A 23,655-nucleotide genomic window follows, 5' to 3' on the forward strand; every position below is an offset into this window, starting at 1 on the left:
AACCCCTCAAATTTTCTCTCTTTCTGTAACTGTATCCCAGCATAAGTTTAGTACCTTCAGAAAGGGAAGAGAAAAAAAATTGGAATCAATTCCAGTTTTGATCACAGGATGTGACTGTTGGTGCTCTGCACCAATCTAAGCTCTCTCAAGCAAATTATGTAGAGGTGAGGGGAAGGGATAGTCTGTTCTCCTTTTTGTTGTCACTGTATACAGTGTAGATAGTGTAGAAGGAAAGAATTAATTGGCTTAGGTCACATCTCCCAGCAGAGAGTGCAACTCTGGTCAAAAAACAACATGTATTTATATAGTGACTTTAACATAGCAAAACGTCCCAAGGCACTGCAGAGGAGTATTGTAATGTATGTACATAAGGTCTTCCCACCGTCAGAGGTCCTAGGATCATAGGTGCACTCTTGCTGGGCCCAGTATATAACCTGAACTTCACCTTTGTATCTTCACTTCTGGAAGCCATTAAAGACTGACTAGTTTACACCGAGTCACTGGCTCACAGTACGGAGTTCATCATATCATTTCATACACCACAAACATTATCAAATAAAATTTGACATCAAACCACATATTAGGGCAGATGGACAAAAGCTTGGTCAAAGAGGTATATTTTAAGGAGAGTCTTAAGGAGGAAAGAGAGGTAGAGAGGCGGAGAGGTTTAAGGAGGAATTACAGAGCTTAGGGCCTAGGCAGATGAAGGCACGACCACCAGTGGTGGAGCGATTGAAATCGGGGATGCCCAAGAGGCCAGAATTAGAGAAGCGCAGATATCCCGGGGGTTTGTGAGGTTGGAGGAGATTACAAAGATAGGGAGATGCGAGGCCATGGAGGGATTTGAAAACAAGGATGAGAATTTTGAATTCGAGGCGTTGCTTAACTGTGAGCCATTGTAGGTCAGCGAGCACAAGGGTGATGTATGAGCGGGACTTGGTGTGAGTTGGATCACCTCTAGGGTGGAAGATGTGAAGCCGGCCAAGAGTGCGTTGGAATAGTATAACGACAACATTACCATGAACAAGGGAGTCTGTCACCTATCCACAGACATGATGGAAATGTTGAGTACCATATTTGTGTTTCCCTAACACTTCTAAATGTGATTGTTCATTAACAGAAAACCTACTAAAAGTAAATGAAAACCGAATAGCCAATGAGAACATATTTTCGAGCATACAGCACCCAACGTGCAAGACTAGTCAAAAATCATTATCTATTTTCTAAAATAAAAGCAACATTTTACTTCACTTTATAAAAATGCTACAGTATTAACCCTACTCTCCCTCACCTCCAAATGGTTTCTGTGTAGGCTGGACGGAGCTCAGGCTGTCTGATACACGCCTCTGGCAAGCAGCTGACATTCTCAATCTGACAAGGTGCCTCTTCCTATTTATTTCAATGCAAAGTGGATGCAAAGCGATGTCTCTGCAATTCTGGGAGCGAGCTGCATAGCAAAATGGAATTGACTACGACAGAAACTCAGCAATCAGACAGCAAAGAAACACGGGGGGGGGGGTGGAAGAATTGACCAGGTTGGTGTGTTGGGAGGCTAAAGTTTATGCTTGTTATTGCAATGGAAGGGTGTGTGGAAGAATGAGAATGGCTATAATTGTTTTCTGAGCAAGTGCAAAACCGATTATTCAGCTTTGCCTTTTCGTCAAGGGACTCACAGGGGCATTAATAAAGATAGAATCAATCCAGCAGGGCCTTTGCTGAAATAAGGGGCACTGGAGGAGAGTTGAGTTTTTAAATGAGCTGTAGGTGCTTTTTCAAGCAACATTCAACCAGTCAGAGTTTCCTCGATAGACCTTAATGGATGAAGGACTATAATTTTGAAAAGCCACCATTTACGATCTTCATTCAAAAATGGATGTTTGGTAAACGTTTTTCTTATTTTCAAAAGATCAGCCTGAAGAGCTGTCAATGTTTTCATCAAATTGTCAAACACAAGTGACTCAATGATACATTTAAATCACATTTTTGTTACTGCTCTGTGCTTGTAAACAACGAGAACAAATTTGCTAAATACTTTTCTTTCCATGAGAGTGATTCCATTCTAAGAACACTTGTGCAGGGCTGCTTTTGAAATGTAGTGCAGTTTAAATAATGCAGTTTCTTCTTCGACGGATTGCCAGGGAATAATCATTGCCGGAGCAAAGCAGAAACAGCTGAAGCACACAGCACAATATCACAGATACAGAGGGAGAAATGCACTTACTGTTTGCAGTCATTGCAGAGGCAGTCAACAAAGCTAACCCAAATGATGGGCTATATTGTCAAATCAGTAGAGTGGAATGGAAAAGGTTAATCCTATGCACAACTGAAGTGGCTCAATGGTAGAACTCTCACTTCTGAGTGCGAAGGTTGTGAATTGTAGCCCCACTCCTGCATCTGGGCACGTGATGCTGTGTTCTGTGACACTTCAGTGCAATACTAAGGATGTGCTGCAACGTTGGAGGTTACGTCTTTTGGATGTGGCGGTTAAGAAAGCAAATGGCATGTTGGCCTTCATAGCGAGGGGATTTGAGTACAGGGGCAGGGAGGTGTTGCTACAGTTGTACAGGGCCTTGGTGAGGCCACACCTGGAGTATTGTGTACAGTTTTGGTCTCCTAACTTGAGGAAGGACATTCTTGCTATTGAGGGAGTGCAGCGAAGATTCACCAGACTGATTCCTGGGATGGCGGGACTGACCTATCAAGAAAGACTGGATCAACTGGGCTTGTATTCACTGGAGTTCAGAAGAATGAGAGGGGACCTCATAGAAACGTTTAAAATTCTGATGGGTTCAGACAGGTTAGACGCAGGAAGAATGTTCCCAATGTTGGGGAAGTCCAGAACCAGGGGTCACAGTCTAAGGATAAGGGGTAAGCCATTTAGGACCGAGATGAGGAGAAACTTCTTCACCCAGAGTGGTGAACCTGTGGCATTCTCTACCACAGAAAGTAGTTGAGGCCAATTCACTAAATATATTCAAAAAGGAGTTAGATGAAGTCCTTACTACTAGGGGGATCAAGGGTATGGCGAGAAAGCAGGAATGGGGTACTGAAGTTGCATGTTCAGCCATGAACTCATTGAATGGCTGTGCAGGCTAGAAGGGCCGAATGGCCTACTCCTGCACCTATTTTCTATGTTTCTATGTACCGAAGACCCATCTGCCTGTTCAAGTGGACATAAAAGATCTCATGGCACTATTAAAGAGCAGGGGAGTTCACCTAATGTCCTGGCCAACATTTATTCCTTGAAGCAACACCACCAAAGGTAAATTCATCTCAGTGCTGTTTTTGTGACCTTGCTATGTGCATATTGACTGCCATATTTGCATACAAAACCGTGACTGCACTTCAAAAGTAAGTTATTGGCTGGAAAGCAGGTTGGGGCATCCTAAAGATGTGAAAGGCTCTACATAAATGTCGGGTTGCACTCTTTACATCCTGATTGCAGGACAAACACACAAAGGTATAAAATGGTAAAATGCAAGTTCAGGGCTACTGTCAGGAAACGCTTCCTTGTGCAAAGAGTGATAAATAGCAGGAATGTTTTCCCGAGGAGAGAAGCAAAAATTCAGGAGTTATTCAGGTGGGAGCTAGCCACTTTGGTGAGGATACTGTGTGTTTAGATGGACGGACGAAATAGCTGGCTCGCATGATTTCCCTCATCTATACTTTGTGATCTCTGCTAAAACAAGGAATGCTGGATATACCGAATAGGTCCACCAACTTCAGAGAAGAAGAAAGAAGATGAGTTAATGTTTTGGACGAAAGCCTTTGACAAGAGATTTGATGAAGGATCCTTTAGCAGAAGCTCACAAATAGTCTCGACCTGAAACATTCTGTATTTTCTCTATTCAGATATTGACAGACCTGTTGTATTTTGTATTTTAATGAAGCTGTTAGTCGCTATCCTGTGGTACACACAGGCAGTGAAGGCCAAGTGTAGTTTTCAGGTAAAAGGGGTTTAGAGGGTGGGCAATATTTGGACCAGGGAGTGCAAGCTTAAGGCCCCATTTTGAAGTCATAATTCTGTCTTAGTTTTATTATTTCCATTATGAATTCTTACACCCACATTTTAATGAAAACTGATTGCATAAACATTGTCACAATGAAGTGCATCCACTGGGCTGGGGACTCATGGGGAGGAGATGGGGAGAGTATAATTACAACATACATATAGGCAGATTCCATTATATATGTGGCCATAGGAATTTGTGATCGATCCAGCTGCTACGTTTGCCCACATACCAAGACATACACTTCAAAGAAAAAGTGCGATTGGACATCCTGAGGACATGAAAGTTGCTACACAAGTTCTTTCTTACCCAACAATAACCAACAGTGAATACTTACAAATTAAACTATGCACAAAGCGGAATAGTTTCACAGCACAAAAGACACAACAACAAATCAACATGAATTCCAGTTACACGTGAGCCAGATTAGAACATGATGAATGCAGCCAATGCACGATGCATGGCTCTGGCTCCTCAGAGCCCGCTACAAACTTCCGATGCCACTGAGAACCGCTCACCAGCCGAGAGGAAGATTTGAGAAAGTTTGGTGATGTGCCGCTCAGTTATGCAAGCCACAAGTGCCTGTCCTGAAGCAAAGCTCAAGACACAATCACTGTCCATGATAGAAGCATTCTGCCTGTCAAACAAACATTTACAGTTCTGCCACCAATGCAAAACAGCAGCTTCCCAAATGCTCACAGGTAAATGAATACCTGCAACACCTTGGCCTGGAAGAGTGTGAAGATATGATTATCTGTTTGAATATGCAGATCTGAATATAAATTTCTGGATATCTATAATTGCAGAGATTCTTTACTGACAAGTTCAGATTTTTTTTTAATTTATTTTGCAATATTTTCCCCACCAGCTACTTCCAGTCACAGTTTTATATCCTCTGCCTTTATTCGTAATGGACATTAAGTACTTTCATGTCACGTAAAATATTTAAGTTCATTTTTTTTCTTTCCTTCACCCACATAACATTTCAGCGGAGATTCTAATATGGTTAAATTCCAGGATGAGAGATTAAAAAGTCAACCCTTTATTTCCTGAAATGCAAGTTTCATCTACTATTCAGTCAGTGTAAAATGACAGCTGAGTGCAATCCATACCCTTCATCTATAAGAGGGCCCCTCACAAGTGCACTGAAGTTCCTAATCTCAGATAAGAACATAAATAGGAACAGCAGTAGGCCATTCGGCCCCTCGAGCCTGCTCCGCCATTCAATAAGATCATGGCTGATCTTCTACCTCAGCTCCAATTTCCTGCACTATCCCCATATTCCTTGATACCCTCAATATCCAAACATATATCAATCTCTATCTTGAATATACTCATTGACTGAGCCTCCACATACCTCTGGAGTTGAGAATTCCAAAGATTCACAACCCTTTGAGTGAAGAAATTTCTCTTTGTTTCAATTTTAAATGGCCGATCCCTTATCCTGAGATTATGATCGATAGTTCTAGACCCTCCAGACAGGGGAAACAACTTCTCAGCATGTACCCTGTGAAGCCCTGCAAGAATGTTATATGTTTCAATGAGATGTGTCATTAAAGGCTACAGCAACTGAGGTAAAATAATGGAGAGTCACCATTTGATGGCTCAAACTGGCACTGGACCAGCTACATCAGATTGCCTCTTTCCCGTGCAATGAATGAGAAGACTGAGAAAAATACAAAGGGTTAGGAAGGAAAAGAAAATCAAAAGAAAAAAGGCTAGAGCTTCCATGATGGCTTAATGTCAGTTGGGAGGTGCACAGCCAAGTGGATGACGAAAGTCCCAGATTTGATCCTGGTTGCGGTATGAGCACGACAATTCGCTCCAACACCTCCATCCCAGGGCTGAGGAGAAAAATTAGCTGCAGTTCCCTTTCCTGACTGCTTTCCAGTGACACACATGAACACACATATACACACAAACATACTACGCACTCTCCCTCACACTCACACATATCTTCTTGACTCACATATGAAAGATGGCTCTTGGCCAAGATGCCAGATGGTTACTGCCACACATAGAGCCATACCCCAGAGTGAGGCACACCGTCAGGACAGAAGGGGAACTTGAATTGGTTAAAAAAGGGGGAACCCTCAGAAAAAAAGGAACAGTGTCAGTCAATTGTTCTGCCATTTAACTATAATTGCAGTTTGTCTGTCTAAATGAGGAGTTGGCATTACTATAATTTTTATATTTACCTTTGCTAGTTATGCAATGTTCTTCATAGGCTCTTTTAGTTATGCTTTGTTTCTGTCCTTAACCCTACAGTCACTGTACTATTCAAATTATTGCTTTATTTTCTCCCAGAAGGAATGTCACATTTACTTAATTTTTGTCCCTTTAGTGGGCTTTTTTGTGCTTTTACTGAAGTTGCCTTAGGATATTTAATTTGAAACAAATGTTAAGACTGTTTTTCTTGACAAACTATTTTCCTCCCACTCACTTCAGTTTCTATATTGATTTGAGTGCCTCTCCTTTTCCGATATCAATGTATTCTTCCTCTGAATTCAAATTTGTGCTGCTGTTGGGATTATTCTGCAGCAGGATCGAGGTATTGGCTTCTGCTTGCCTAATCTCTAATTGCAAACTGCTGCTTAGTTTTATTCAAACATATTGAAAGAAAGTTTTTTTTGGGGGGGGGGGGCGGGCAGAGAAGGGAGAGTTCCCTCGTCCCATGTTATTCCTCTTAAGAATCCTTCTCTAACATTCTATAATGCTCTGCACTACTGCACAGCTCCCATCTGGACTCACCACTTGATGTCCAGCTCATGTGTTCTCTTGCAGATGGCAAGCCCTTGTGAAAAAGAACTAACACACCATTCAGTAATTCATTTTCTGTGAGCCAAAGGCGACTATTTGCCTTTTCTATACACATAAATAGCACAGCAGGATTATTAACATAGGAACTGATTGATGGGGGAGGGAGGGGGGGGGGGAAAAAGAGAGAAAAAAAAGAATCACACAGATACTAAAAAGGTATTCAAATAGTTAAAGAGGATAAATGTCCAGTGCATCCATGCTGTAACTATAAAAGCTTAATCGGAAGGAAAAGAAAGAAAGAAAAAGAAGTCTGTGACTAATTACAGCATTCGTTAATGCTCTCGTCCATTCATTCATTAAATTAACTGTCAGAAAACACACTGTGATGACCACTGCATAAACGGCAACACATATATAGCATGAAACACACCCAACACAATAAGCCTCTGGGGTGCACAAACAGAATCCACGGTGTGTGTATGTGTGTGTGTGGGGGGGAAGGTGCAGGATTTCAAAAGCAGGAATTTTAAAAATATTATTTCTAGTCTTAATGGCAAGCTAACTCACTCACAGACCTGACTAAGAAGGATAGAGAATAAAAGATAAACACCCAACTGACTGCACCCAAAGCCAAATGGAAAAAAAACTAGTTTTTCTGCATGTCACTCTAATTATTAATGCTGTTTGGGGATGGGCAGATTGTGAAGCCTCTGTGTAACCACTTCCATAAGAATCTGTGCCAAGTGAAATAAAAATAAAGACGCACAAATACATACAGAAATGCAAGTATTACCTGTAAATGGTGGGCATGCCATTCTTGCCATTTTAAATCTCTTCCACCTCCACTGCATAACCAGTTTTTATCCCTGAGAGCAGACCTAAGCTCATCCAGCTGCTGGCTTACTTTACATTGTCCTCTCACACCAGCTTCTGGCCTCAGTTTTGTCAAGAGAAACTCTCAACACTCGAATGCTGCCTGATCTTCTCCAGGCAATGTCGTCATTTATTGATCCCGACTGATTGGCTGAACCAAAATCAGATAATGTCAATGGCGTTAATTTTAATATGATGTAATTCTTCCCTGTGCACCTGTGATTGGCTAGCCGACTGAGCAGCTGCTTCGAGCTGAAGGACAGTTGCTTGCCTGAGGTATAAAGCTTTCAGTGCGGTTCTGAATCATTGCTGGTTGCTGTGGAAACCTCACTACTAGCTCTCCTTACCCAAGCATTTTACAATCAAATTTACAACAGGCTATGGTATAAAACATACAATATGATTAAAATACAACAAACTATTAGGAAGCAAGATAGTATAACACAAAAAGGGCTAGTTTAAGTACATCTAGAATATGTAATAGCAGCATAACTTCATGCCTTACAACTGTATGGAAAACACAGCATAAAAGAGAATACATATCTCAGAATGTTAGATATGGTCTCTCAGCAGAATGTAGCAGTAAGTAACAGAATGGTTCTTGGAGGCAATAAGCAGCTATATCAATATTCCATGCCAATTCAATTTTAGCCAAGGTGGTCTGCCCATCTGTCCTGAAGCTACTGACAGATGATGGGATGCTGTTGGGCATCAGGTGCCATCCAGTAACTTGCTCAAATGGCTATTATTCATGTCTGAGCCTCCATAGTGAATATTTACAGCACATTAAGCTGTAGACAGCACAGTCAAGCCTGATCCTGCTGTCAACTAATGTCCACCCATGTGTGCTACCCAGGTGGGGGTCACTGGATAGGAGTAGGCACCCTGGTTGATTTTTCTCCTTCCCAGCCTGGGGTACTGAGGTCAACTGTCGTACACTCACCATCACTTTAACCAAGTTCAACTAATTTAGCACAGACCAGGGTCGAAACCTATCTGGCATGTCTGTTTTTTTAAACAAACCTTAAATCATTATTTTTTGCACTGCAATATGAAAGAGGCGCTTATTTATTTATTCATTCATCCAAACATTTTCATACAGCAATTAAATGACACCACCTTGGGCAAGGTCAACCCAGAGATGAACTATACACTGACAATGTCTGCACTTTTGTACAGGGAACAATTTCCCCACTCCCAACAAAAGTACACAAGCCCACAAAGTAAAACATAGAAATCTTTCCAAGTAGCTAACTGCATGAAACAAATCTTCAAATAACTGCAGGAAACAAGAAGAATTAAACTGGTAGCACTGATGACTCATTTTTGTTCAGTTTTATCTTTGTGACATGCAGTTTCTATTTTACATTAATCTGCTTATAATAGGAATTGGATTAAACAACCAGGCAAGATAGATCGCCCCCAATTTTCACAGGATGCATTTTCCATATTCAATATATTGCAGTGATCAAGTCCTTCAATATCTGAAGCAAAGAAGTGCTGTCCCCACTCTGCACAGAGTGTTAAGCCAGTAAGCGGGTCAGAGAAGCCAAGCTTCCTCCCGCTCAGGAGGGGGTGGTCCATATGAACTACACAATGACAAAAAGTCCTATTAATATTACATTTTTATTTAGCTCTACAACCATGATTTAATATTTCTGACAAGGCAGTGGCATACTCGTTTTCTGAATATGTATTACCCTTGTGCTCAGCAGTTTCACATGTGATGTGTCAGATAATGGAAAACTTTGAAATTACACTCCATTGAAAATCTTATTGACATCTCTTGTATGAAACTAATCATCATTACTGCATCCACTTTGAGAGGGTCGATAAGGAAAACTGCCCCAGCAATGGCAGAGAGTGCTGCCATCATGGTTTTTTAAGCTTTAAATTCAACATGTTTACACGTAGGCTGCGGAACTCAACTGAACAGATAGTAGGAGATTGCGGGTATCTGCCATTCTGCGGCTAAGCAGTAGGCACGCTGAGGTTGTAGTCTTGTTGGCCAAGCAGCAGCAGGATCTCGGCTGGTGTGGGCATTGGGTGGAGAGGGGTACAAGGTGTTACAGTTCAGGTAGTGCTCAAACCAAGCCTTCCATTCAGTGAGATACTGCATTCCTGTGCTAACATGTGGGGACAACTCACTAACTAGCGCATCTCTGGTCCACCAATCACTTTAAAGAAACCTTTGTAGCTCAGCGGGAAAGTGCACCACCTGGTCTGATTGTCATTTAAACAAGTCAAGAAGATTTTTTTCCCGCTATAGCATATTGGGATCAATGTACTGAAACAACTGTGACAACAGTGGTAAACTAACGGAGCCTCACATAAACATCATCCAAATTAACAGGCTGTCCCCTCATAAAATATACTCATAAATTATCCATTATTTTATAAACACGCCTATGGCCTGTTCTTCCCAACAGATGCAGTGTTTCTACCCCTCAGGGATAGGTGTTCAATTACTGAACAAGTCATGCACATGCGCATCTGAAAAAAATACCACTGTATCCTTTAGTTCACACACAGAAGGCTTACTTTCTGTGTTGCAGTCAAATACAAGTGCAATAACTAGATTTACCACATGCAAATTCTGCAAGGTAAACCAACTCTGGAGAGATATAAATAAAACTGCCGTCCTTTAGTAACAGTAGAAAGAGTTAATAAAGTTAAAGAAAGAAAGACTTGCATTTATATTGTGCCTTTCACGACCATCTCAAGTGCTTAACAGCCAATGAAGTACTTTTGGAGTGTAGTCACTGTTGTAATGTGGGAAACATGGCAGCCAATTTGCACACAAACAAGCTCCCACAAACAGCAATGTGATAATAACCAGATAATCTGTTTTTGTTATGTTGATTGAGCGATCAATATTGGCCGGGATACTGGAGATAACTCACCTGCTCTTCAACAAAATAGTGCCATGGGATCTTTTACATCCACTTGAGAGCAGACGGGGCTTCGGTTTAACATCTTATCCGAAAGACGGCACCTCCAATAATGCAGCGCTCCCCTGGAGTGTCAGCCTAGATTTTTGCACTCAAGTCCCTGGAGTGGGACTTGAACCTACAACCTTCTGACTCAGAGGCAAGAGTGCTACCCACTGAGCCACAGCTGACACAGTTGTAAAGTTATACATCTCCCAACCCTCTCATCCCAAACTCAACCCCTGTTCCTTTGCTGCTTCTCTCCCATCTTCACGGTCATCTTTTCTGAGAACCACCCCCTGCCCTCTTGATGATCTCCCCAACCATCTTTTGAACCTCAATCATCTTTCCAAGCACCAGTGCTTGATGAATTAGTTAATGGCTCCCTCTGGTTAGACAGTGCCCATCTTCCTTCCAAAACTGTTCTCACCCTCAAACTTCTCTTGCCAAACCCCTTCAACTACAGCCCAATCTCTAATTGCCCCACCTTGTTCAAAATCCTTCAATATGTTGTCACCTCCTGGCTACATGCTCACTTTTGTTCAAATCCCTTCAGACCCTGCCCACAGCATGAGGCCACCTTGGTCAAAGTCATCAATGATATCTTCTTTGACTGCGACTTTGATTGTTCATTTGATCTTTGGCCTTCGCCTCTCTGCAGCATTTGGCATAGTTGATCATGTCATATTTCTCCTCCTATCTGAACCCACGTAGTCAGTGCATCGCTAGCAATGGCTTCTAGTCCACCTCAAGTATCCATTGCTGACCCTTCCTCTTACATAATGGCCTCATTTTCTTATACTGGCAACACCCAACTCTGCTTCTCTACCATTACCTCTCTCAGCCCTGAGACTACTCCCGTACTGCCATACTGCCTGTCTGACCTTAAATCATGGACGAGTCAGAAGTTCCTCAGGAGGACCTAAGCTAATATTTTCCTATCCTTGCTAAAACCTCTATACCCATACCATCAACTTCATCCCCTTCCCTCCCTGGCTGCTTGCTCAGAGTGAATGGTCTGCATGCAACACTGGCATAAGAAATAGGAGCAGGAGTAGGCCATTTGGCCCCTTGAGCCTGCTCTATTTAACCCAAGCTGAGCTTCAAAGGCCATATCCTATCCAGTACCAAAACTGCTTACTTCCACCTCTGCAACATTGTTCACCTCCACTTCCACATCTTCACCACCTCTAGACTCGATCTCAACATCCTTTTCAACCTCCACCCACCATGAAATCCAAATCATCCACTACCTCACCATTTGTATCCCAGCCTGCAGTAAACCAATCACCCTCATATTCACCAATCTACCTTGGCTCGGTATCTCTGAATTTACAATCCTCATACTTATCTACAAATTCCATAATGGCCTCGCTCTGCAATGTTCTTCAGTGTTAAATTCCCTTCTGCATTATTTAGTCTTCTCACTTCTACTGCATCACTGCATCCTCTCCCTTTCCCCTATAATGGCAGACAGTTCAGCCACCTTAACCCTACTCCTCATAACTCCCCCTCTAAACCCCTCTGCCTCACCTCCTCCCTCACCACTTTAAAAGCTTTCTCAAAATTGTATCTTCCAGAAAATGTTGTCACTTCTCTGAACCCTCCCACAAAGGCTCCACGAGAGCTGGTCCTTTTCTCTGAAGAGCTTTGGGATATTGTATGTGAAAAGGTGATATATACATTCAAATTCATGTAATAGTACAGAACATTGTACGAAGCAACATGCAAATACTGCATTAAAGCACCTCTGGGTACAAAAAGGGAAACAGAATGATATATTTCCCAGCACATCATCTTACTGAATACTAAATTATGCAAGCATAAAGCATAATTATTTTTTCAACCCATTTCAAAAGAAGAGTGAATATTGTAGAAGAGCAGTTACAAGGAAAATTAATTTAGGTTAATGCTGCTGGGTCTTTGAAAAGATATTTGCAATAATGTATTACAAGTTTTGGAGCGGTGCTGTTGGGAAATATTTAATGGGAGATCAAGAATCTGATCCACCGTGGGTAAAAAGGCTGGTGCTGCATTGCCTCCTAGAGTGGCACCTGACTCGCGTATTGAAAAAGAAAATGCCGCAAGGCTGCAAAATTCTTCAGGGGTTCTACTGTTCTCCTGCCATAATTCTTGCAGGAGACCAGGAGAATCCCCCCAGAAAATGGCAGTGACGCATGAAAAATTGTAGCAGATATGAACACCCAGCAGTGTGGTCCACGCCAGGAAAGCAGGTTGTGCCCTTGAAGAACCCATGAGATTTTATTTTAAATTTCAGCTCTCGTGGATGGTGTCGAGCTTCTTGCGTGTTGTTACAACTGCACCTATCCAAGCAAGTGGAGAGTACTTCATCACATTCCTGACTTATGCCTTGTAGACGGTGGAGAGGCTTTGAGGAGACAGGAGATGAGCCACTCACCACAGAATCTGACCTGTTCCGGTAACCATGGCATGCAAATGGCTGGTCCAGTTGAGTTTCTAGGCCTTGGTATCCCCCAGGGTGATGGTGAGGTACTCGGCAATAGTAATGCCATTGAGTGTCAAGGAAGGTAGTTAGGCCCTCTCCTTTTGAAGATGGTCATTGCCTGGCACTTGTGTGGCAGAAATGTTACTTTGCCACTTATCAGTCCTAACCTGAATGTTGTCCATGTCTTGCTTCATTATCCAAGAAGTTGCAAATGGAGATGAATACTGTGCAATCCTCAGCAAACAGCATCATCTCTGATCTTATGGTGGAGGGAAGGTCATTAATGAAGCAGCAGAAGATAGCTGGGCCTAGGACCGCTGACACGAGGAATTCCTACAGCAATGTTCTGGTGCTGTGATGATTGGCCTCCAACAACCACAACCATCTTCCTTGTGCCAGTTGAGAATGCAGCTACTTGACAGTTTACCCCCTGATCCCGTTGACTTAAGTTCCCCTCGGGCTCCTGGGTGCCACACTTATTCTAATGCTGCCTTGATGTCAAAGACAGTCACTCTCATTCAAGACCGAATGTGGCAGAGCTGCAGAGCTTTTGAGCTGATCCGTTGGTTATATGGGATTGCTTAGTTTGGTTCATAGCATGGTGCTTTAGTTGTTTAGCATTCATGTAGTTTTGTGTTGTAGCTTCACCACATTGGAATCTCATTTTCAGGTACACTTATTGTTGCAACTGACATGCTCTTCGACACTCATTGAACCAGGAGTGGTCATCTGACCTGATAGTGATGGAGGAATGAAGGATATGTGGTGGTATACAATTCTGCTGCTGCTGGTGGCCAATAGCACCACAAAAATGTCCAGTTTTGAGCTGCGAGATCTGTTCAATCTATCCCACATAGCATGGTAGTACTGCACACAGCACGACAGAGGGTGTCCTCAGTGTGAACCAGTTGGGTTTTTAAGATAATCCAACATGATTACTTTTACTGATTCCAGCTTTTAATTTCCAGATTTTTTTTACAAAAAAATTTAAACTAAATTTAAATTCTCAAACTGTCATAGAGGGATTCAAACTCACATTGTCCGGATTATAACTACTATATTACCATGCCCATAGCATTAGTTATCAAAATGGCACTGCATACCCATAGAATAAACAATCAGGTCTGGCACTGAACTGCTTTGCAGAATTTGAATGACAACCATTGCTTATGGGACTTAGTTAGATTGTTTCTCATCTCTGACAATGGGTTGTACATTTTTCAAAAGCTCAGACAGTGCCAAGATATTAAAGAAAAATTCCAGGGGGTAAATAACACATGTATCCATGATTCCTCATTGAGTAAGTTAGCAGTTTCAACAATACTGCCATGACAACATGCAGGAGAGAGGTTGGGTCACAGGAGGCTGGGGGGTAAAAGTGCAATATGGTTTTGGCTGACATAGCCCACAATTGAACAGCCGACCACAGAGACTGTCTAGGCTCACACCTGTGAAGAATGACCAACTGGGAATACTACAGTGGCAGATGATGATTCTGCAACTGTACCCAGTACAAGTCAGCACCATCAGGAGAGGAGCAACAAAATAAAAGCACTGCACAAATTATCCTTGGCTACTTTCATCCGACAAAGACCGAGGAGGGCACCATCTGCTTGCCCACCTGGTCAAGGAGAAGTATCTGAATCAGGGAATGAAAGCAATAAAATGCTTCACTGATAACGAGTAGTTACATGACATACAAACTAACTACAACCATTCGACAAGTAAACAGAAGAAAGACTTGCATCTATAGAGCACCTTTCACAACCTCAGGACGTCCCAAAGCATTTTACAGCCAATGAAGTGCTTCTTGAAGTATCGTCCCTGTTGTAATATAGGAAACACGGCAGCCAATTTGCGCACAGCAAGTTCCCATGAACAGCAAATGTGATAATGACCAGATGATCTGCTTTAGTGATGTTGACTGAGGGATAAATATTGGCCAGGAAGCCGGGGATAATTCCCCTGCTCTTCGAAATAGTGCCATAGGATCTTTTACGGCCACCTTGTGCCTGTGGTATTAGACCTCAAGGGGCAGATGGCCTCTGCAGACAGTTTTTTAAATCCATTTTCGGGATGTAGGCATCGATAGCAATACTCGCATTTATTACCTATCCATCCCCAAAAGGCGGTGGTTATGTCATGGCACAGCTATTCCAAGAGAGAGCTGGTGGGAGGAAGGGGAATCTGCCAATCTTTCAGTAATCATTAAGCTGTGCCATAGGGCAGCATGTGGGGGTGTGAGGGCAGAAGCACGGTCAGTTTTTTTAAAAAGGGCTTTTTTTGATTGCACCTCTGCGAAATGCTTTGGGACGTTTTTCTGCATTAAACAAGCTAAATAAATGATTGTTTTTGATGTTTATGTTGTTATACCCACGCAAGAGTTAGAACTCAAAAAGTATATGACTCCACAGAGCCTGGCCATTCTCCAGCACTTCACCCAAGCAGCCATCCATCACCCCTAAGCCCAGATTTCCCCGCGGTGTTTAGCTGGGAGGCCATCACAGCCCAGGTTTTCACTCAATGTCTGCAGACTGACGCCCTTTCCAGCAGCGATGACTGAATAATAAACAGAAACAGAAAATCTTGATTTTGCTCTCTCCTTGTGTTAGAGGGTCTGAGGCCAATTTGCTGCACCCTACTTCTCCTCCCCCTCTCCCACACCCCACAGAGATCGGCCAGCTCACCATACCGGAGTGAAACTCGGCACCATCTTAGTCTGTCTACTTAAGTGTCTGAGTGGCGCATTCATCCACTAACTGTCAATTTTGTTTTCATTTATTAAAAGAAAGGCATGCCTTTATGGAGTGTAGCAGTAATGTTGTAAAGTATATACAGTGTATATAAAATCTGAATTGCGTACACCAAATCCAATTGGCACACGTACAATTTGCCTTCTAAACTCAAAGCCCACAAGTCTGGTCTGCACTAAACTTCACATTACAGATAACTAACTTTAGGGAATGGAAAACCATGTTTTTCTTTTAAACTTTTTTAAAAAGTCCATTTTTAAAAACCTGACCGTGCTTCTGGCCTCACCCTACCCACCCAGCGGAAACCAAGAAGATGCGCAGTTAAAATGCTTACCCATGGGAAAGCTACCCAGATACTTCAGTTATGATCTTAACGGATGCTTCTGGACAGGCAGCTAAGCCGCCACCCAAAGCCGGCGGGGTCCTAATTCACATCTGTTAATCAGGGTCTGATGGCATCATCAAGCCCCGTTAGCAATTTTAACTTCAGCCTGAGTGGAAAACCCACCCTGGCTTTCCTGCCAGGTGAAGGCCAGCGACATTCAAACGGTAATTTCACAGCCCTCTTTAGCTCTGATTACTGATTTGCTAGGCAAGGGTATAAAGGGATATGAAGCCAATGCAGGTAAATTGAGCTGAGGTACAGATCAGCCATGATCTATTTGAATGGCAGAACAAGCTCATGGGGCTGACCAGTTGACTCCTGTTCCTATATTCATTTAATTGATCAGATTTACAGTCTGCTACCAGAAATAACCTCCTTCACAAACTCCACTGGCATGCAAACAGATTAATTATTGCAACAAGTTCTTGTTGCAGGAGATGATCTATCTGCCAAATACAAATATTTGACCTTTTTCTGGGGGTGGGGAGGCAGGTGATGGAAGGGTTAAATTTTGTGCACAGAATGAGCTATCAGAGTCCTGACAATTTTTTTTATATTCATCATACAGTGTCAGCATCAAGTATTCCTGTACTAAACCCGACCTGTGGATGATAAAAGTGGAAAATTGTTCCCTTTCCCTACTTTACCAAACAATGGGGCGACATTCGTGCAGCAGCTCTCCCAGTCTCCTGCGTAACTTTGATGGAAACCCCAGTAAGACGACAAACGGCCGCTTACGCTGTTTCTCTCCGGTTTCTGCCACAATTACAGCAGATATTATACTCCAGTGTCTCTTTACTACGATCTCAAAAGGGCCCACCCATGTCAATGATGCATTGGTTCTTTTTCCGATTCCCACACCAACCATCTTTGTTGCTAGCAAGATGATCAATTCACGTCAACTTGAGGGAGGTGCGTGAGGTGGGCTTGTACCACTAGGAATTAGATTTGGACTGTTCGAAACTCAATTCAAATCGGAATCCAGACTTGTATTGCTCACAGGACAAAAAAAACGTTTCCTGCAGCCACTGCTTCGCTCTGGCTGCCTGCCTCTCTTCCACGGTCTTGTCCGCACCCATGCTGCCATGGAGAGGCAGCGCACGGTGTCCGTTAATATGCTTGGGGCCTTCCATGACTGTTGAAAACTTGTGTTATGGTTAAGTTCTCTTATTAATTGTGGCCCTTAAAAATGGGCAGGCACACGTAAATTAGGTTCAGTGGTATTAACACTGGGGCAACCCAGTGTAATCCTTATCGATGTCTTAAAAAAAGCAGATCAACTCTGACTAAATTGCTGCTATTGGCAGTTTTGCTTATTTGCATAGATCAGATCATTACCAGGAAGATAAATAAAGAGAGAGATCTATTTCAGACAGGAAACAAATTCAATTTCTTAACTTGTTGGTACAAGTTTATTTCAGTTGCAGGCTTAGAGAAAATGAACATGTATGAGAAAATAAAATCAATCTGACAAAAATGGTATGGAAAATTAGAGTAGGTAGGTCCAGTGGAAGCAGAATGGGCCAAATGGTCTCATTCTGTGCTGTAATTTGTACTGTTCTCTGTGATAAAAACGCAAAATGCTGATGAAAGGTCATACCAAAAACATTTGACTTCTCTTTCAGTTATCAGTGGCTTGCTTTGCATTTCCAGTTCTTGTGTTCTTGTTCCTAGCATGTGACGTGCTTATGTTACCTGGAAACTTTCTAAAATGAAAGAAACACTGTCCTTACCAGGTTCACATCAGAATAACCAGAGCACTTCTTTATCACTCCGACACCTATAACAACTTGCATTTATTTGGACCTTTAACATAGAAAAAAAGTTCAAGGCACGTCACAGAGGTGTAATCAAAGAAATTGGACATCAAACTAAAGACGGAAATATTAAGAGTAACAAAGGTTTGGTCAAAGAGATGAATTTTAAGGAGGGACAGAGGAAGGAATTCCAGAGGTGAGGACCCTGATGGTTGAAGGCACAACTGCCAATGACAGGAAGAGGAATGGAGAGTTTGAGGTTACAAAGGGATTTAAACGTAGGAATGAGAATTTTAAACTTGAGGCATTCGGGCCTGGAAGCCAATGTAGGTCAGTGAGGAACAGAGGGAATTGAGGCAGGATAGGGTACGGGCAGCAGAGTTTTGGATGAGCTGAACTTTATCGAGGATGGAAGCCAGCCAGGAATGCCTTGGAATAGTACTTCTGGAGGTGACAAACTTCAGGATTTCAACAGCAGGTGGGCTGAGGTGGGGGCAGAAGTGGGCGAAGCTACAGAGGTGGAAGTCGATGGTCTTTATGATGGAGAGGATATAGGTTGCAACTGGAGGGTCTAAAAGGTCATCAAGATTGCAAACAGTCTGGTTTAGTGTAAGATGTTAGCTAGGGAGGGGGATAGAATCGGTGGCAAGGATACAGATCTTGTGGCAAGGCTGAATACGATGACTTCACGCTTCCCACTAATTAGCTGGAGAAAACTTCGGCTGATCCAAGACAGGATGCCAGAGAAAGAATTTGAAAGAGATCCACAGGTCCCAGCCTAGCTCGAGAGGTCTGAGGCACAAGGAAAGATTGGAGAAACATAGGCTTTTCAGCTTGAAAAGGAGGTGACAGAAAGATGATCTTAGCGAGTTGAACAAGATAGTAAACAGTATTCCAAAGATGGATTCAGTAAATTAATGCAAACTAATTTCCGAAACAGGCCAACAGTTTAAATTAGCAAAAGGCAAACTTAGGACTGATGTCAGGACGTTCTTCATGAAACAAAGGTGAACAGACTGGGCTGGTCTCTATTCTCTTGAAAAGAGAAGGCTGAGGGGTGACTTAATAGAGATCTTTAAATTATGAAAGGTTTGACAGAGTAGATACAGAGAGAGTGTTTCCACTTGTGGGGAAGAGCACAACTACAGGCCATCAGTATAAGATAGTCACCAAAAAATCAACGAGGGAATTCAGAAGGAACTTCTTTACCAAGAGTGGTGAGAATGTGGAACTTGCTACCACAGGGAGTGGTTGAAGCGAATAGTATAGATGCATTTAAGGGGAGGCTAGATAAGCAAATGAGGAAGAAGGGAATGGAGGGTTATGCTGATAGTTAGATGAGGAAAGAGGGAAGGAGGCTCAAGTGGCACATAAATGCTGGTATGGACTGGTTGGGTCGAATGGCCAGTTTCTGTGCTGTATATCCTATGTAATCCTATGAACAACAGATGGAATGGACTTGTGGATAGAGTAGTGGAGGCAAAGTTCCTGAAATTAAGAAAAGGTTGTTGCTACATTGGGAGGACTCGGGGTATATCTGGATGGACGAACGAACATGACCTTTCTCTTTTTTGTGAAGAGAAACAAAATGCAGATGATGAATCAGTGAACTGAGCGATTTGGTTGACCCCAATGATAGGAGGGGGCTGTGTTAACATCAGCAAAGATGTCATTATTAACAACAACAACACCGACTTGTATTTATCTAGCACCTTTAACGCAGTGAATGGTCCCAAGGAGTATTATGATATAAAAATTTGACACCAAGCCACATAAGTAGAAATTAGCGCAGATGACCAAAAGCTTGGTCAAAGATGTAGGTTTTAAAGGAGTGTCTTGAAGAAGGAAAGAAAGGTATAGAGCCAGACAGTTCCAGAGCTTGAGGCCTCGGCAACAGAAGGTACAGCCACCAATGGTTGAGCGATTATAATCAGGGTTGCTCAAGAGGGCAGAATTAGAGGAGCGCAGATATCTTGGAGGATTGTGGGGCTGAAAGAGATTATAGAGATAGGGAGGGGCGAGGCCATGGAGGGATTTTGAAAATAAGAATGAGAAGTTTGAAATCGAGGTGTTGCTTAACCGGAAGTCAATGTAGGTCAGCGAGCACAGGGTGATGGGTGAGCTGGTATTACTACAGCCCTGTAGACCATGAGCTTGGTGGTAGATTTGAGGGCCTGGTCTTCGAACACTCTTTTCCTCAGGCAGCCGAAGGCTGCGCTGGTGTACTGGAGGTGGTGTTGAATCTCATCAATGTCTGCTTTTGTTGATAAGAGGCTCCCGAGGTATGGGGAATGGTCCACATTGTCCAGGGCCGCGCCGTGGATCTTGATGACTGGGGGGTAGTGCTGTGCGGAGAAGACAGGCTGGTGGAGGACTTTTGTCTTACGAATGTTTAGCGTAAGGCCCATGCTTTTGTACGCCTCAGTAAATATATCGACTATGTCCTGCAGTTTAGCCTCTGGATGTGCGCAGATGCAGGCCGCGTACTGTAGATCGACGACAGAAGTTGGGGTGGTCTTGGACCTGGCCTGGAGATGGCGAAGGTTGAACAGCTTCCCACTGGTTCTGTAGTTTAGTTTCACTCCAGTGGGGAGCTTATTGACTCTGAGGTGGAGAATGACAGCGAGGAAGATTGAGATGAGGGTTGGGGCAATGACGCAGCCCTGTTTGACCCTGGTCCAGATGTGAATTGGATCTCTAATGGATCCATTGGTAAGGATCACCTGTATGGCTCAGATACATGGACCATGACAGTAGGCACTTCAAGTCACTAGAGAAATACCACCAACGATGCCTCTGCAAGATCCTACAAATCCCCTGGGAGGACAGACATTAGTGTCCTTGACCAGACCAACATCCCCAGCATCAAAGCACTGACCACACTTGATCAGCCACATTGTTCGCATGCCAGACACGAGACTCCCAAAGCAAGCGCTCTACTCGGAACTCCTTCATGGCAAGCGAGCCAAACAAAGGTGGACAGAGGAAATGTTACGACGACACCCTCAAAGCCTCGCTGATAAAGTGCAACATCCCCACCGACACCTGGGAGTCCCTGGCCAAAGACTGCCCTAAGTGGAGGAAGTGCATCTGAGAGGGCACTGAGCACCTCGAGTCTCATCACCGAGTGCATGCAGAAAATAAGCGCAGGCAGCGGAAAGAATGTGTGGCAAACCTGTTCCACCCTCCCTTACCCTCAACGACTATCTGTCCCACCTGTGGTTGGGACTATGGCTCTCGTATTGGACTGTTCAGCCACCTAAGGACTCATTCTAAGAGTGGAAGCAAGATCTCCTTGATTCTGAGGGACTGCCTATGATGAAGATGATGATGATGGGTGAGCGGGATTTGGTGCGAGTTAGGACACGGGCAGCCAAGTTTTGGATCACCTCTAGTTTATGTAGGGTAGAATGTGGGATGCCAAGAGTGCATTGGAATAATCAAGTCTAGAGTTAATAAAGACAGGATGAGGGCTTCAGCAGCAAATGAGCTGAGCCAAGGGCGGAGACGGGCGATGTTACGAAGGTGGAAATAGGCAGTCTTAGTTAAGCTGCGGATATGTGGTTGAAAGCTCATTTCAGGGTCAAATATGACACCAAGGTTGCGAACAGTGTGGTTCAGCCTCAGACAGAAGTTGGGGAGCGGGATGCAGTCAGTGGCTAGAGAACAGAGTTCCTGGCAATGACCGAAAACAATGGCTTCGATCTTTCCAATATTCAATTGGAGAAAATTTCTGCTCATCCAGAACTGGATGGTGGACAAGCAGTCTGACAATTTAGAGACTCAGGAGGGGTCGAGAGAAGTGGTGGTGAGGTAGAGCTGGGTGTCATCAGCGTACATGAAAAAACTGACTGTGTTTTTGGATGATGTCGCCAAGGGCAACATGTAGATGAAAAATAGGAGGGGGCTAAGGATAGATCCTTGGGGGACACCAGAGATAACGATGCGGGGGGCAGAAAGAGAAGCCGTTGCAGGTGATTCTCTAGCTACAGTGAGATAGAAAAGAATGGAACCAGGCAAGTGCAGTCACACCCAGCTGGACGACGGTGGAGAGGCATTGGAGAAGGATAGGGTGGTCAACCGTGTCAGAGGCTGCAGACAAGTCAAGAAGGACGAGGGTCCTCAGCTTTAAGATTTGAATATAGGGGATATGATTAAGAAGTTTGCAGATTACACTAAAATTGGTTGTGTGGTTGATAATGAAGAGGAAAGTCATGGACTGCAGGAGGATATCAATCTACTGGTCAGGTGGGCAAAGCAGTGACAAATGGAATTTAATTCAGAGAAGTGTAAGGTAATGCACTTTGGGAGGGCTAATAAGGAAAGGGTATATACATTAAGCAGTAGGCCACTTAATAGTGTAGATGAACAAAGGGACCTTGGAGTGCTTGTCCACAGATCCCTGAAAGTAGCAGGCCAGGTGGATAAGGTGGTTAAGAAGGCATACAGAATGCTTGCCTTTATTGGCCGAGGCATAGAATACAAGAGTAGGGAGGTTATGCTTAAATTGTATAATACTCTGGTTAGGCCACAGCTGGAGCACTGCGTGCAGTTCTGGTCGCCGTATTATAGGAAGGAAGTGATTGCACAAGAGAGGGTGCAGACGAGATTTACTAGGATACTGCCTGGAATGGAGAATCTTAACTATGAGGAGAGATTGGATAGGCTGGGTTTGTTTTCATTGGAATAGAGGAGGCTGAGCGGAGACATCACTGGGATGTACAACATTTTGAGGGGCCTGGATATAGTGGATAGCAGGGCCTATTTCCCTCAGTGGAGGAGTCAATTACGAGGGGGAGAGGGGATTAAATGAAGACTCTTAAATTTGTCTCGTCTTTGGCCTGCCCCAGAATCCCTATAGTTATCAGGGATCCAGGGGTCCAGGGGTAAGTCAGTCTTCATTTAATCCTCTTTCCCAGTTAACAGCAGCCAAAAGACCCCAACCATAGAGGTCCTGGTCCGCAGCTGCACTCAAATTTGTGCCTGATTTTTAAGTGCAAAGCTCAGCCAGGGTTGGGCCTGCACCTGAAGTTCCCAGGTCATGCAAATGGCTGCGGTAAGAAATACGTGGGAAATTGTCGCTGCTTCGGTGCAGCACGTCATGTTCACGGAATGCCGAGAGAGGACAATCTACCCGATACTGACATAATCATTCTTTCTTCTCCTTGAATTATATTCATTCCCAAGGACCTCTTCTTCTCTCTCTCAGTTCTGACTTCCTCCTATAATCTTCAGCCTTTGAAAATCCAAGTTTGGTATCACCTAATCACTGCTTCCTGGTTTGCCTAATATTCTCTTCTACTCCTGTCATCCTTGCTCGAGACCATAGCTTTTGACAGATATTTTTCAATAATTTAAATGATGATCCGATGTCTTTTTTTAATTATTCATTCCAGGATGTGGGCGTCGCTGGTAAGGCCAGCATTTATTTCCCATCCCTAATTGCCCTTGAGAAGGTTGTGGTGAGCCGCCTTCTTGAACCGTGTGGTGAATGTACTCCCACAGTGCTGTGAGGGAGGGAGTTCTAGGATTTTGACCCAGCGACGATGAAGGAACGACGACATATTTCCAAGTCAGGATGGCGTGGAACTTGGAGGGGAACTTGCAGGTGATGATGCTCCCATGCGCCTGCTGCCCTTGTCCTTCTAAGTTCTAAAAGTTGCGGGTTTGGAAGTTGCTGCATCTTGTAGATGGTATACACTGCAGCCACAGTGCACCGG

At 43.5% G+C, this 23,655-nt stretch overlaps 1 protein-coding gene across 3 annotated transcripts in view; it reads right to left on the reverse strand.

Moving 5' to 3' along the window:
- LOC139265612 (serine/threonine-protein kinase PAK 3) overlaps nt 1-23,655 on the reverse strand; it is a 261,203-nt gene that overhangs the window by 153,314 nt on the left and 84,234 nt on the right. For 2 of the 3 annotated variants that reach the window (XM_070882745.1, XM_070882749.1), the window contains exon 1: nt 7,564-7,706. The exons of the other annotated variant lie outside the window; for it this stretch is intronic. The gene's annotated coding sequence lies outside the window, so the exon portion shown is untranslated. Of the gene's footprint in view, nt 1-7,563; nt 7,707-23,655 lie in introns of those variants that run through there. 3 annotated transcript variants of the gene reach the window in all.

Source organism: Pristiophorus japonicus, chromosome 6 (genome assembly GCF_044704955.1).
Source record: "Pristiophorus japonicus isolate sPriJap1 chromosome 6, sPriJap1.hap1, whole genome shotgun sequence".
Lineage (NCBI taxonomy): Eukaryota > Metazoa > Chordata > Chondrichthyes > Pristiophoridae > Pristiophorus > Pristiophorus japonicus.